This window comes from Antrostomus carolinensis, unplaced genomic scaffold (genome assembly GCF_000700745.2).
Source record: "Antrostomus carolinensis isolate BGI_N321 unplaced genomic scaffold, ASM70074v2 scaffold1928, whole genome shotgun sequence".
In the NCBI taxonomy this organism is placed as follows: domain Eukaryota; kingdom Metazoa; phylum Chordata; class Aves; order Caprimulgiformes; family Caprimulgidae; genus Antrostomus; species Antrostomus carolinensis.
Window position 1 is genome coordinate 62,570 of NW_010333502.1, and position 13,246 is coordinate 75,815.

The 13,246-nt window shown below is 42.0% G+C and overlaps 1 protein-coding gene across 1 annotated transcript in view; it reads right to left on the reverse strand.

The window, feature by feature from the left end:
* Positions 1-13,246, reverse strand: part of HECW1 (HECT, C2 and WW domain containing E3 ubiquitin protein ligase 1) — a 122,647-nt gene that overhangs the window by 59,548 nt on the left and 49,853 nt on the right. The window lies entirely within an intron of this gene.

Sequence of the window (13,246 nt, forward strand, 5' to 3'; positions counted from 1 at the left end):
CTCACCAAGCCTGGAGTCAAACCAAGTGCTGCTCTGCTCCTGGGAAGCCGCAGCTCCTCACCACTACTGCTGTTTGGTTTTCAGGCAAAAAAAAAAAGAACATTTATGCAGTGAAGTTCCAATTTCTGCCAGGAAACAGTAACTGAAGTCCCACTCAGCTGTGACTCATTGCTCAGTATATTAAATATTGTATATTCAAGCTTAACTTAGAAAACAAGCTGCTCTTTGCCCACAGGGAGTTCAAAAGCTGGGCAAGGGCGCGCTGCAGCCTAGCTAGCAGGGATTAAACAACACGCACAGCTGGCAGGTGGAGACACAGATTAGGTTTAGATCAGAAATACACAGGTGGAATTTAAACACCGTTACAAAAAAAATGGGCTTTGTTGGACTTGCGTTTTTGTCATCATCATTTTGTTTCTTACAGACTAGTTAAATGGGAAAAGGAGTACTGAGCAGTGCTGGACCACAAGCAAATTCCAGTAGAAACATCCCTATTGGATCGCAGCTAATTAGTTATAATTGCACTTTTGGCCTTCTCTGCTAAGCAGGTTTCAATATATTTATTGAAGCTGCCACTAATTTCTAGATGGAGACACGTTTAATCAGAATATTATATGCGACTGTGAGAATTTTATGACAAGAGCTCAGTAACCTTTACCAGCCAAAGCTGTGATCCCGCCAAGGACCAACGACATCTCCTTGTCAAGATGTATTTTTCATACTGTTTCACTGCCTGGCATTTATTACACGCTCTCCTTTAATGCTTACGGTCCTTTCATGATTTTGTCCAGGATAGTAACTGGGCCAAGCGACCTAGATACGTACACATTTGCAAAGCATGTGGGTTTTTTTTTTTCCCAGTCTTTAAACATTTCTCTAGGGTTTCTAGATCTGCCACAAATCAGTATGAATAGTTTAACAGTCTATGCTTTGAACAGACCAGGGTGGAGCTGATGGGCTCCTGTAAACACCAGCCTGTTCAAACTTAAAAATATGTTGCTGTTAAATGACCCATTTTGGGCCAAAGTTACATGAGTGAAATTGTAGTGAGACAGTTACACTATTGTTGTGAATCCCAATTTAGGCAAACCATCCCCAGCACGGCCAAACCTGCACTGACAGAGCTTGGCATTATACAAAGAGAGTAATGACACATCCAGTCCCAGAAGTGAAATTTAAAATAAAATAAAATTTTTAAAACATTATTTGCTCCTAAAGGATCCATCCATTATGTGAAGCAGCTGTACCCCACGCCAGACTACTGTCAAGTGCTCACCCCTCAGTCACTCAGTCACAGGGCCACTGGTAGCGCTCCTCTAATTTCTACTTGAAATTTTGACATCATTTTCCTAATCCCAGATTTCCTGATCCCAGTTCAGTCAGAGGTTTGAGGGGGATGCATCCGCAGCTTCCCCTACAGCGATTCTCCTCCAGGAGATGAAGACCAAAAGGCCACTGGAGCCAGCTGGGACTGGCTGTGTCCAGCACGGCGCAGCCCCAACCTCTCATCCAGCTCCTATTTTCACAAAAACAAGGGATTTACTTGCAAAACCCTTCAGGATTTTTTTTAGAGGGGTGCACAACACAAATGAATAAATGCACCATTAAAAACTTCACCATACAACTGAGCAGAATGCCTCCTGTATAGCCCTACCATCCCCAAGCCATCTCCTTGTCCTCCAGCAGCCTGGCAGCACCATTCTGCTGCTCTGCCCACACGTGCGCTGCACCTTCTCACCCTCAACACAGGTCCTCAGGTGCCAGAGGAGATGGTGAGCAGGTAGATGTCTGCTCCCAAAGGAAGACGTGATTACACATGGATGTACACAGGGAAGGATATTAGGAAAGCGATTTTACTTGAATACAGACATTTCAAGGAGTCAGAAGGAACGGTGGGAGAGGAAGGGAAGCTACACCAGGAGCACAGCATGATTCAGCTCTCTGTGCCAAGCAAGTGGAACACGCAAGTCTTCTTCTCTCAGTGCTCTGACCAGTCAAGGTCATTACATTTACCCTGCCATCCAGCTGAAGAGATGTTTTCAGGTCCAAACCAGGTATTACAGAGACTTAAAAACAATGAGAAAAGTCTCCTGACATTGTCTGTTTTTCTGAAAAGAAAAAAAAAAAAAAAGCTATTTGCTGCAGTTTGGATTCCCCATTTTCTAATGCAGTATCTTGTCCCCAGTAGTGAGGACAAGGCTAAGACCACTTGGAGCAGGGGAGGACAAAGGAGGGCGCCAGCCACCGTGCCGGCTGGGGTTCATAGTGTCCCGAGGCCTGGGATGGGGAGGTGCACTCATCCTGCTTGCCACTTATCACAAAAGAAATCCAGAGTGATTTTAGTGGTTACAATATCATTACATTGGGAGTTTTGCCACTGTAAGCAAACATTGAATTTAGTCATCAGGAGGTAAAAAAACCCCTCTGTCTTCTCAACTGCCACTGAAAACATAGTTTAGCTGACAGAAAGACAACATTCATCTCGTCACTTGACATCCTATGGACTTGGAAGTCCTTGGTACGAAAAGGAACAAATAACTTTGGTGCTTTTTTATGCCCTTGACGTGAGAGCTCAGTCTGAACTAATTTAATATTTTTAGTTTATAGTGTCATGTTTGCACATTGTGCAGTCCAGCCTAATTACTTCACAAGTCCTGCTGATACAAAACAGGATGAACATGCTTTTACTACATTTTTCCGTCCTATCTAGACATGAAGAAATGGGACGTGAGCTGCGACGTCAGGCCTAGCTGAATCTCTCAGAAAACTGAAGGCTTCCTGAACCAGATTCAAACCTCCCTTCACTTTCCTTGCTTGTCACCAGAGCCAGTGTCATTGTCACTAATGGGAGCGCCTGCACTCAACCAGTTACAGAAGCATTGCTGCTTCCTTTAAAATACTCTCCAGTAAAGACACACTCTCAAATCTTCTGGTCTGCTACAGCTTCCCAACCTCTGAAGCACGGTAATAGACAACCTCCAGAGCCTGTGACGGCTCTCTGTGAAACACAGAGAAGTTCTTGAGGCCAGATCCAAGCCTCTTGGGACTTGCTGAGCTCAGGAAAAGGTCCATGTTTGGTAGTGCTTTTTATTTTTTCAGTAGAGAGAAAAAAAGACAGAAGGAGATGACCGAAAGCTAAAAATAATGCAGACGTGTCCTAGTATCACTTTTCCTTGTGAGTAGTTCCTGCAAGTGCTGGAGGAAAGTTCTGTGACCCCAAATGAGAAAGGAGGCAGGCTTCACACTAGCAAACGGAGCCCTTTAGACTCCCTCCTTCTTTAGCCATGGTATGTGTTGTGAAAAATAAAGTGGTAATCTTGAGAAATCCCAGAGTACTACAGTCCATCAGCTCTTGCTGAGGTAAAATTCCAAGTGCATCACTAAAAATTTGTTTAAGCAGAAGCTAAGAAACAAGAGACTCTCACAGATAATTTAAATTTCTCCTAAAATACCTTGCCCTTCACCCTTTTACTTCGATATGCAAAAGAGTAACAAGGACAACACTCTGGCTCCTGAAAGTGAAGTGACCTACAAGGCACACCTCGGGTGCCCCTCTTCAGCCTCCCTGTGCCTCTAGGTTATGATGAGGCAAATATTTTAGGACACATTTACAGTGTGAATGCAGATCTGCAAGAAGCTGGTGCTGTATTAGAAAATCTGCTCTTGGGCACCCACAGTGACCAGTACAAACATGTTCTGCACCACCAAGAGACTTCCAGCATGTTTGTATATTGTGCAGCCCCATTTAATTGTTTTAAAAGTCTTGCTGACATGAAACAGGATTAATATGATTTTATGACTTGCTTCTACCACAGCTAGACATGCACAGCTGGCAAATACAAGCACTTACTCCTTTCCCCACACACAACACAGAAAAACATTGTTTTGCCTCAGTCTCAACACTCTGTAACACGTTTTCCTCTCCAGAAAGGCATTTTCAGCCCTTGCGACCACATGAAGAAATACAACAAAGCTAAGCAAATTTTCTTTTCCCATAAACAGAAGAAACATCTGGTTTAACAAATCTTACCCTCCACTGACAGCCAAAGAACTTCTGAAGCAGTAGCTTCTGCTGCCAAAGAATTCTAACATTTAATGATCGTAACTGATAGAAATTTCCTTGCTTTGGCTAGTATTTCTTACATTTAAAACAGAGGGAACAGTGCTGCACTAGCTGTTTGTGTTTGTTAACTTTATACGGTGAACATCACGGATGTGACAATGTTCAATCCAATCAAGTTCCAATTTTAAAAGGTGCTAATTAAAACCTAGAATATTTCACACTGACAGAGCAGATTGTAACTACAGTAATATTGAATGCAGATTAATTAGCCAGGTACTGTAAACTGCCAAAGTTCTAGCCTGGACCATACTATCTATTCACAAGAGCTTCTCTTTAAAAAAGTGGATCTAAGAACATATGGAAACATTCAGAGGGGCTCAACACTTCCAAGCAGTACTGCCCAAACCCTCATTGAAGATGGAGATCCACAATGAGAGAAAACTAGAAAATAAAAAAGCAAAGCAGCCAAGTATTTTTTGTTTGTATCTGAGGATGAAAAGCAGTAGATGAGAGCACTGCAAAAAGGGAAGGCTGTGACCTGTGCTTGATTCAAATCACAAGTGAAAAATAGCCTCAGCCCCAAATTGTGCATCAACAAACAGAAAAAATACTGGTAATGTGTCAGAGCTAAAGACGTGGTGTTATAGAGCTGAGGGAAAAGACAGGCTGTCCAGTAACTGCCTGCACTACGCTTGCTTCCAGCTCCAGTCCCCTGCTCTCCACTTGTCAACAGCACTAAACATGCCTGCAGATTTAAAGCAAAATAAAGAAGTTTAATAGCCTGAATTCAACAATCAGGAGCAAAACAAGCAGCTGATGCTTTGTTCTCTGTCTCCTTTCACCTCTTAGTATCCTTCAGTTCATCTGAGATGTAAGGTGGGTCTAAAACTCCCCAGCCCAGAGGCAGAGGACCAGTTTCCACTCTGCACAGCTTTGCTGATGTCAGTTTAACAAGCTTTGAGCACAGGTTTTAGCAGACCTGTGTCTACATGGCACAGGTATCAAGAAGAGTTCCTTAAAAAAATTATTCTCCCCTAACCTGGTTCTGTTGGCTTTTACTGCTGCCCTCTTGATTTCACTGAACTCTTAACATGAGGACAACTCTCTAAGCAAGTGGCAAACGGCTCAGATTTCCCACAGCTCAGCAGTGAAGGGTCTTTTCACAGGGAAAGAATATAAGACATTGTGCCTAACTCATGCCTCATATCATGCCATCCTCTTCAGAGAGGGAACAGTCCTCAGTAGGTCTGCAAATGGGTGAATACTCCCATTTCTTTCTAGTGTTGAATTTAAAAAGAAATAGTTTTGGAAAAAAATGGACAAAATAGAGACTGAAAAAGCGCTTCCTTTCTCTCCATCACTTGAGTTCTTCTGCATCTTGGGAACACGGGGTGCGCTGGGACACAAGGGGCGAAAGGAGCAGATGGAGACCTGAGCTCTGTGACTGTCACTGACACAATTATGGTGATAATCCCAGGCAGCACTTTGGAAATCTAGCCCTAATTAGTGGCACTGCTTCAGCTACAACCCTCACTCCCTTAACAGAATTATCCAGCTCCTGAATGCAGTATGTTCCACTCATCCCATTAGCTCCTTAAGCCACTGTGCTGGCACTACAGTATTTATCTATCAGGTGCTTCCAAACAGCAGGCAGTTTCTCCGGCAGCAGCCTCACTCCCTGCTGGGCTCTCTGCATCCCTGAAGAACTGTGACCACACATGAGGAGAAGTCTTGCCCACGTGTCACAGCCAGTGCTGTTCCAGCCTTGTCATACACCACCTTCCCAATGCCACTCCCTAATTAAGCAGAGCATTTGCCTTTTGCAGGCACATGGCAATTGCCCTCTGTCTGCAGGAAGCTCCTTTGTCTCATCTTGCAGCACTGTTTATTAATTACTTCATTTATTCCCAGGAGACAGAAGTTATGAATTCCAAAAACTTCTCTTCTGGAAACCCTTAAAAAAGGCAGCAAGCAGGTAAACTACTTTTTTTTCCCATTGAAAATGTTAAAAATTCTTTCAGTAGCTTCTAGATAATGAACCCTGGAATCCAAACTAAATTACCAGAAAAAATTGCTGGTTATTATCATCAGGAAAGCCCTTCAGAAGGCAACGAGCAACAGGCTTATGACAAGAAGACATCCAATGACAGTACGTAGCAAGTGTATGAGGTCTCCACGTTGGCATGAAGATATTTCACATTCCCCAGCTTCCCCTCTGTGGGTAGAATGCTGTGTCAGCATAACCAGCTAGAACACGGCAACCACTTTCAATTAAAACGAAATTGAGGATTGAGGCAACAAATCAGTGTCGCCCACAGAGTCCGGTATCTTTTTCTTCCAAAATTTTATTAAGATTCAGCTTTTTCATTGTTTCCACAGTTCTGCCTAATAAACTTTAGCTATCCTTTGGCAGTAGAGGAAAAGCTTTGATTAGAGATTCTGATCTTCCTTCATTCTTTGAAACTTCATTTAAATAAACTCTTAGATTTTCAGATACTTAAACACAATCATGCACATGCATGTGGACAGGCTTTGGTTTGGGCTTTCTAGGTCGATGGTTGGGCTACATCTAAGCAGCAGTCATTTTCTTCTTTATATGCAGCAAACTCAAGGATGTTCGCTACCAAAGGACTGCTTTCTGCAGCGCATCTTGCCAAGTGCCCACGTGGGCTCCGCCACTGCAAGCTATTTGATGCCAGCGAGCCTTTGAGAGCTAACAAGTCCCTCAGCAAGTTTGAAGTGATCCAAAAGATGACAGTAATTTACAGTCCCAATGTGCAAAACAAACTCTGGTGGAGTTAGCAGAGAAGGTGGCTCCTTGCAGTTGCTAAACAGCTTTGTGCATCCCAGAGCTACTGACAGCCAGAAAAAAGCCTCTAAAAAAAAAAAATATATATATATATATCTGTATTTATGATCAGATTTACATCAGGCAGCTGCCTAAATGCGGGACAGGATCGGCCTTGTAAACCTAACAGGTTAATACACGGAGTATTAATGTGCTTAAGCACTTTGACAGCAAGAGCTGCCTATAAATATTATGCCTGTAAATATTATCCCCTTGGGAACAGCTAAACAAGCTCCTACACCCACTGGGAAAACTGGGAGCTCTGCCATTGCCGTGTTCATAAATATCTAAAGGGAGTGTCTAGAGGACGGGGCCAGACTCTTCTCATTGGCACCCAGCAAGAGGATGAGAGGCAACGGGCATGAACTGCAGCATGGGAAGTTCCACCTGAACATAAGGAAGAACTTCTTTACTGTGAGGGTGACTGAGCACTGGGACAGGCTGCCCAGAGAGGTTGTGGAATCTCCCTCCCTGGAGATATTCAAAACCCACCTGGACAAAATCCTGGTTCACGTGCTCTAGGAGTCCCTGCTTGAGCAGGGGAGTTGGACTCGATGACCTTCAGAGGTCCCTTCCAACCTCACCCATTCTGTGGTTCTGTGACAGGTGAGACAGGCCCAGTGGGCACTGTTCAGATCCTGTAAATCTGCATCAAATTTGCCCCTGTAGACTCCAAATTCAAACTTTTCAAGAAAACTTTTTGTTTGTGTGGAGAACTAAAAGATTGCTGCTAACACCTCGTGGCGCTAGGAAACAATGAGAGTGATCAAAACATAGGGTGTGTAGAGGGGACACAACATAAACTGACACATCCACGATGTCTTTGGAAGGCAGGAAATGGCGTTAGCAGCCTTCATTAGAGCTTCAGAAACTCCTCACTCTCCTAATGTAGTGTGGTTGGGACAAGTACATTGATGAGTAATGCTCACACGTGTGAGAGACAACCATATCCTTCAGCAAAGCTGTATCTGGCAGCTCAATGCTGTTAGACAGTCTTGCTGTCTAAGAGTCTGGACCAGGGAATCAAGTCGATGACCCTTTACGCAGTAAAAGAAGCATCAAGGCATCGAACAATGCCCATTCTTCTAAATGAATGCTCCAAATGTCAATTCACCAGGAACACCATTATTTCCAGAAGTGAGTTACAGACTCTCTACTTTCAACCTTGGACCCTACTTTAGGCAGCAAAGAAGCGACTGCAGAGATTTATAGTCTGATTTAAAAAGTAGAGAAATATCCCTGCTACTTGTTTGGGTTGCTCAGAGCTCCATCCAACCTGATCTTGAATGTTCCAGGGATGGGGCATCTACCACCTCTCTGGGCACCCTGGGCCAGGGTTTCACCACCCCGTACAGCTCTGTTAGAACTCAAACCTGATGGCAGCAGCTTACAAACACGTCTGCTGGCAAAGAGAAGTTAGATTGTTTTGGGAAAAATCAGATAAATAAATAGATCAATAAATGCTACTGGAATTAGGGTTTTCTGACAACTAATGTCACCTCCAGACTTCTCTAGTGTGAGGCTTAACTAGTCCCATATAGCTGAACCAGCGCTATGGCAACAGATATTGGTTGCCCTCAAATACTTCACCTCTGAAATCACAGTCTTAGTACAGTACAAGTCTGCTAGTCAAAACGTCACAGATGTGCTGGTACCTGAAACATCATCTGTTATACATTTTGTGAATTAAATTTTAACAATTGCCCAGGGTTAGTTAGGTAGTATGAGCAATACTGGTGGTCCTTTGCTAAGAACACAGGGTCTAATTAATGTGGTTTATACTTATGTTCACCATAAAGTCCTACTGCATTGCTGTAAGGGCAAAAAGGGCCTCAATAAAAGGGCCTAAATAAAAATCAGACCGGTTGAGTTAAAAAGGGAACTGTGTAAGAACAATTTAGTCGCTTTCCATCAGACTTTACAGATGTAAGAATTTAAGCCTGCTTTTAAACTGGAGATATTAAGTGTGGAGAGGCTGATTGCTTTCAGTATGGATGGAAACATGCTCGTCTGAGAACTCAGCTAGCTAGCTGGGAAAAAACCCCCAGATATTTAATGGAAGTAGAAAATGTTTCTCAAGAGATTCAAGGATTAAAAATGAACAAGGGGTTCAAAATTCTATTTAAAAATTATTATTATGCCCATCTGCTGATATATAACATACTGACCTACACTGATTTCCCCACTTGAACCTCTTTCCTTCTTAATCTCTCATACAAGTAATCATTATACTAAAAATAATTTAGAAAAGGATGTAATGTTATATAATGGTATTCCATCAGCAAAAATATGTTTAAGGGAACATGATTATCCTGTTGAGCTCTTAGAAACCAGGAAATATAAACCTAAAGGGTAACTGTGAAGTATTAAGTCTGCCTCTTGATGAACAGAAATTGTAATGCTTCTTTCTTTTTTTAACTGTCTCTGATCATAACCTTTTCCCAATATAACTTTACAGATGTATTTTTGGATGACCTGGGTTTTTGTAAGAAGTACAGGCAATCCACAATACACTTGAGATTCAGATAAAACTTAAATCTAAAAGATGAATCATAGCAGGAAAAAAATGGGAAATACACAACTGAAAAGGAAGAGCAGAAAACATGAGGCAGCTAGGTGGAAAGGATGACATGACCATGACGGGGCTTGCATGCACGTGCAAATGGACATCCACACACAAGAACACTCGTGCAGGTTGTTGGAAAACCTTTCGGCATTCAGTCACCCCTCACTCTTCTCCTTCACCTGCTTAGCGTATTTCCACTGAAACCACAAACATTCAGAATTCCCTACAAATCCACAAGTTATGACATGTGCAAGTCCACCTCACAGTCACCTCCCCAGTCATGTCTGCTGATTGTCTTTTTATTATAGATAACATATAGAATAGGTTATCTGAGGGTATGGGTTATTTCAGGACAGATTTAAATGCTGGTTACTTTTATAAAGGGTCACAAATCACAACAATTGTATTCTCTCCCCAAATCCTCCTCCCACCCCCACTTCTTCCCAGGACTAAAAAAAGGCAGACAAGGAAGCAAAAGGAAGATAGTTTGAGAAAACAAAGTTATTTTTCTCCTTTACACTGGTTGATGGAAAACCCTTGGTTACTGAAAATCCAATCAGCACTAAAGTCCATGGCATCCATCAGCTCCAGCAGAGATGAAACTTCATTGTGGGGTTGCACACAGAGAGGTTCAGTGCAGGTCATAGATCTGGCTTTGCAAATCTGGCTTCACCAAGGTTTTACGACCTTTTTCTTTCCCTCTGTATGTCTGACTGCTGCTTAGGAATCTGTGATTCCAACAAAACTAATTTCATTTGTGTGTAATCCAGAGACTTTATAACCTGTACATCGACCCAAGAATCTCTCAGTGTTCTCAACTATGCGTTGAAGCTTTGTAAAATTATACTTTGCTTTTGCACAGCAAATTCACCACTGATATATTCAGTCCATTTCTCTCTCAAAACGTTTCCCTCGCATCTGTCAACCTGCAGGCTACAGCTCTGACTGCAACACAGAGCTCAGGGCAGCTTGGTCAGTGCATCAGACAGAGACCTCAGATAAGGCTCCACGCTCTTTTCTGCAAAAACCAAAAAATTTTTCCTCAACTTTTATAAATTATTCACATTACACTCCAAAGCAGCTGTCTAAAGTGTCATGCCTTAGAGCAAAGTAAGTCATTTCCAATGGCCAGGCAAAGAACCACAATGTAAATGACAAGTGTATTGTATCTAGCCTATGTTTGTGCAACGGTTCACCTGGGCTTTGAGAGAAAACCCACTGAATCAGCAAAAAGGAAGAGCCCTATTAGTTCAGTGGATCTGCCTCTCCAATTACCATAATCTACTCTAATAGACTTAAAAACTGTAGCCGCACCTTTCTAAGCATCGCTCCCTGCAGATTAAGCTTCCTCTTCCCTTTTCACTTGGCAGCGTGTCTGAGACCCAGCAGCAGATACTGTTACATGAAACACCATCTTCAAGCCTCTGGCATCCTAACGCTGCTTTAGAAATCACTCATCTCTTAAAAACGTCACAGAGATTTTAAACATAAACCCATAAACTGGTTAATTCTGCTGCATTTACCAAGTTTTCCTGATGTCCTATTTTCATGTCATCATAGAAGCATTGCAAGAATTTTACAAAACAAGTTCCTTCACTGCCCCAGCTCCATCTGCTTATTTTGCCTTGTTCATTGTAAGATCTTCAAAAGTCATTTGGGATTTTATTCATCGCTTTGAATAAGCAGCGAGTCCATGGTTTTCCCTGTACACCTCTTAAAATTTATTCAACCTCTTTGGAAGGCTTACCCACACAAACAGTTGTGTCTCAGCTAATATTTGCATTCCTTCCTCAACATGAGTAATTTCTTCTTTATTCTAATCTAAGGACCATGGTTTAGCACGTTAATTTTCCTGGATGGACACATCAGTCAGAAACCTGCCCACTGTGCTCTTCAGCATGGCTAATACTTGCTCATAAATCCTCTGCTTTGTCTCATCAGCTAATAGGAATTAATAGCAGATTAAAGACTACGACAACAAATTCCATTTGAGAATATCTAACCCTTTCAGAAAATCTCCATTCTTACCCTATACCTGAGAGGTGACCCACATCTGGTGAAAAATAAAGACATCCAACAGCAGTGCTATATAACAAAGCCAGACAAGACATAGGAGAAAAGCTAAATGAATTTGAAATTGCAAGTACTAAAGATGGATCGTAATTACCCAAATTAGAATCTGAACAATTAGAATTCATGCATTAACTCAGCTATTCTTGACAAAGTGTCAGGATGATCTTAAACCACCAGAACACAGGCTTATCATCTTGTTGAAAAAGCAATGACCTCCCGGAAACACTGCACTGGAAATTACTCCCTGGGTCATGGAGTCCAATGCATACAGCGACTGGTACATCTCATCCCAACTGATTCAGATTTCTTAGCTAATTAACACCATTCCCACTTCAAAAGTCCTCTAGCTCAGTTGCAGTTCTACACAAAACCATGTGGTTACCATCCACACTCAAAATTTCCTCTCTCTTTCTATATTGTTGTATAAACACACAAAGAACTTCCTTAACTCATGAGTACTGGAGGAGATCAGAGGTTCTGGAAATGCTTCCTTATGCCTTCAAGAAGTATCTTATTTTTATTAAAAATTGTGTGAGAGGAGATCCAGATCAGAATCACCTGATGCTTGTAGATATTTCTAAAGCACCTTAGAAGAACGTAAGTAAAAGGAGATATGGTAAAACTATAAGCAAAGCTAACTGGTACAGAGATAGAAGATCAAGAGCTCTAATCTCTATCTCCATTAATCTTGGAACATGAGAGAAGTCAATAAAATTGAACAATAGTAAATCAAAAATTGAGGAAAGCAAGGATTTTTTTTCTTTCTAGGATTAAGTAAAGGGCAAAATTTGTTACTGCAGGGACACAGAAAGGCCAAGAATTTGAAAGACTAAAAAAAGGGGATAGATGGCAATCAGGAACATCCAGAATTCCTATAACATACCACAGTAAAAAAGTCTAACAGGATGAGAGCCCATGACCTAAGCAACTGCTTTCAAGGTGTGCCTCCCTCACTGATTTATTGCACAGGACATCTTTTTTTGGTGCAGATTTGCCTTTATGTTGTAGCTTGTGATACACATCCAAACCTACAACTGATGAGCCCAAAATTACTTCCCTGCTGCAATGACATCCAGTCACGAAGCACCCCACTTGCAACGTGGACACAAGTTTTTCCCACAGCACCTATCAAATGCACACCAAGAAAGGGCAACTGGTGAAAATGTTATTATGCCCAGTGAAATCATGACAAGCAGTCCTGGAAACACAACAGAGCACAGAAAACCAAACCCTGGTGCTTTCCTCTTTATGCCTCACCAGGCACTACTGCAGACATACCCAATTTCACCGAGAGGATTTCATGCCCATGCACTGCTGGATTCTTGGAGTTTCCACAGTCCTGGGTGTTGGGCTAGCTAGATACTGGAGAGAATTCAGCCTGGCAGAATTCCTGCTTCTTTTTTCCCCCCTCAAGTGAAAACTGTATTTTTTCAAATCAAGATTATGTCAATGGTGCTCTCACTAAATGATAGTCAAATACACACAAAAAATGGCTGGAGCACAACGTGCTTTAACCTTTTTTTAATCCATTACAGCAGAGCTCCAGAGCATCCAGTGACACTTAGGTCAATGTGTACAAAATCGGCAGCAACAAATCAAACTGATAAACGCGGGGGAAAGGGCTGAAATAATCTATTTTGTTAAGCAACACAAAAGCAAATATTTTTTTGCAACTTCTGAACTGATAAATACTGGA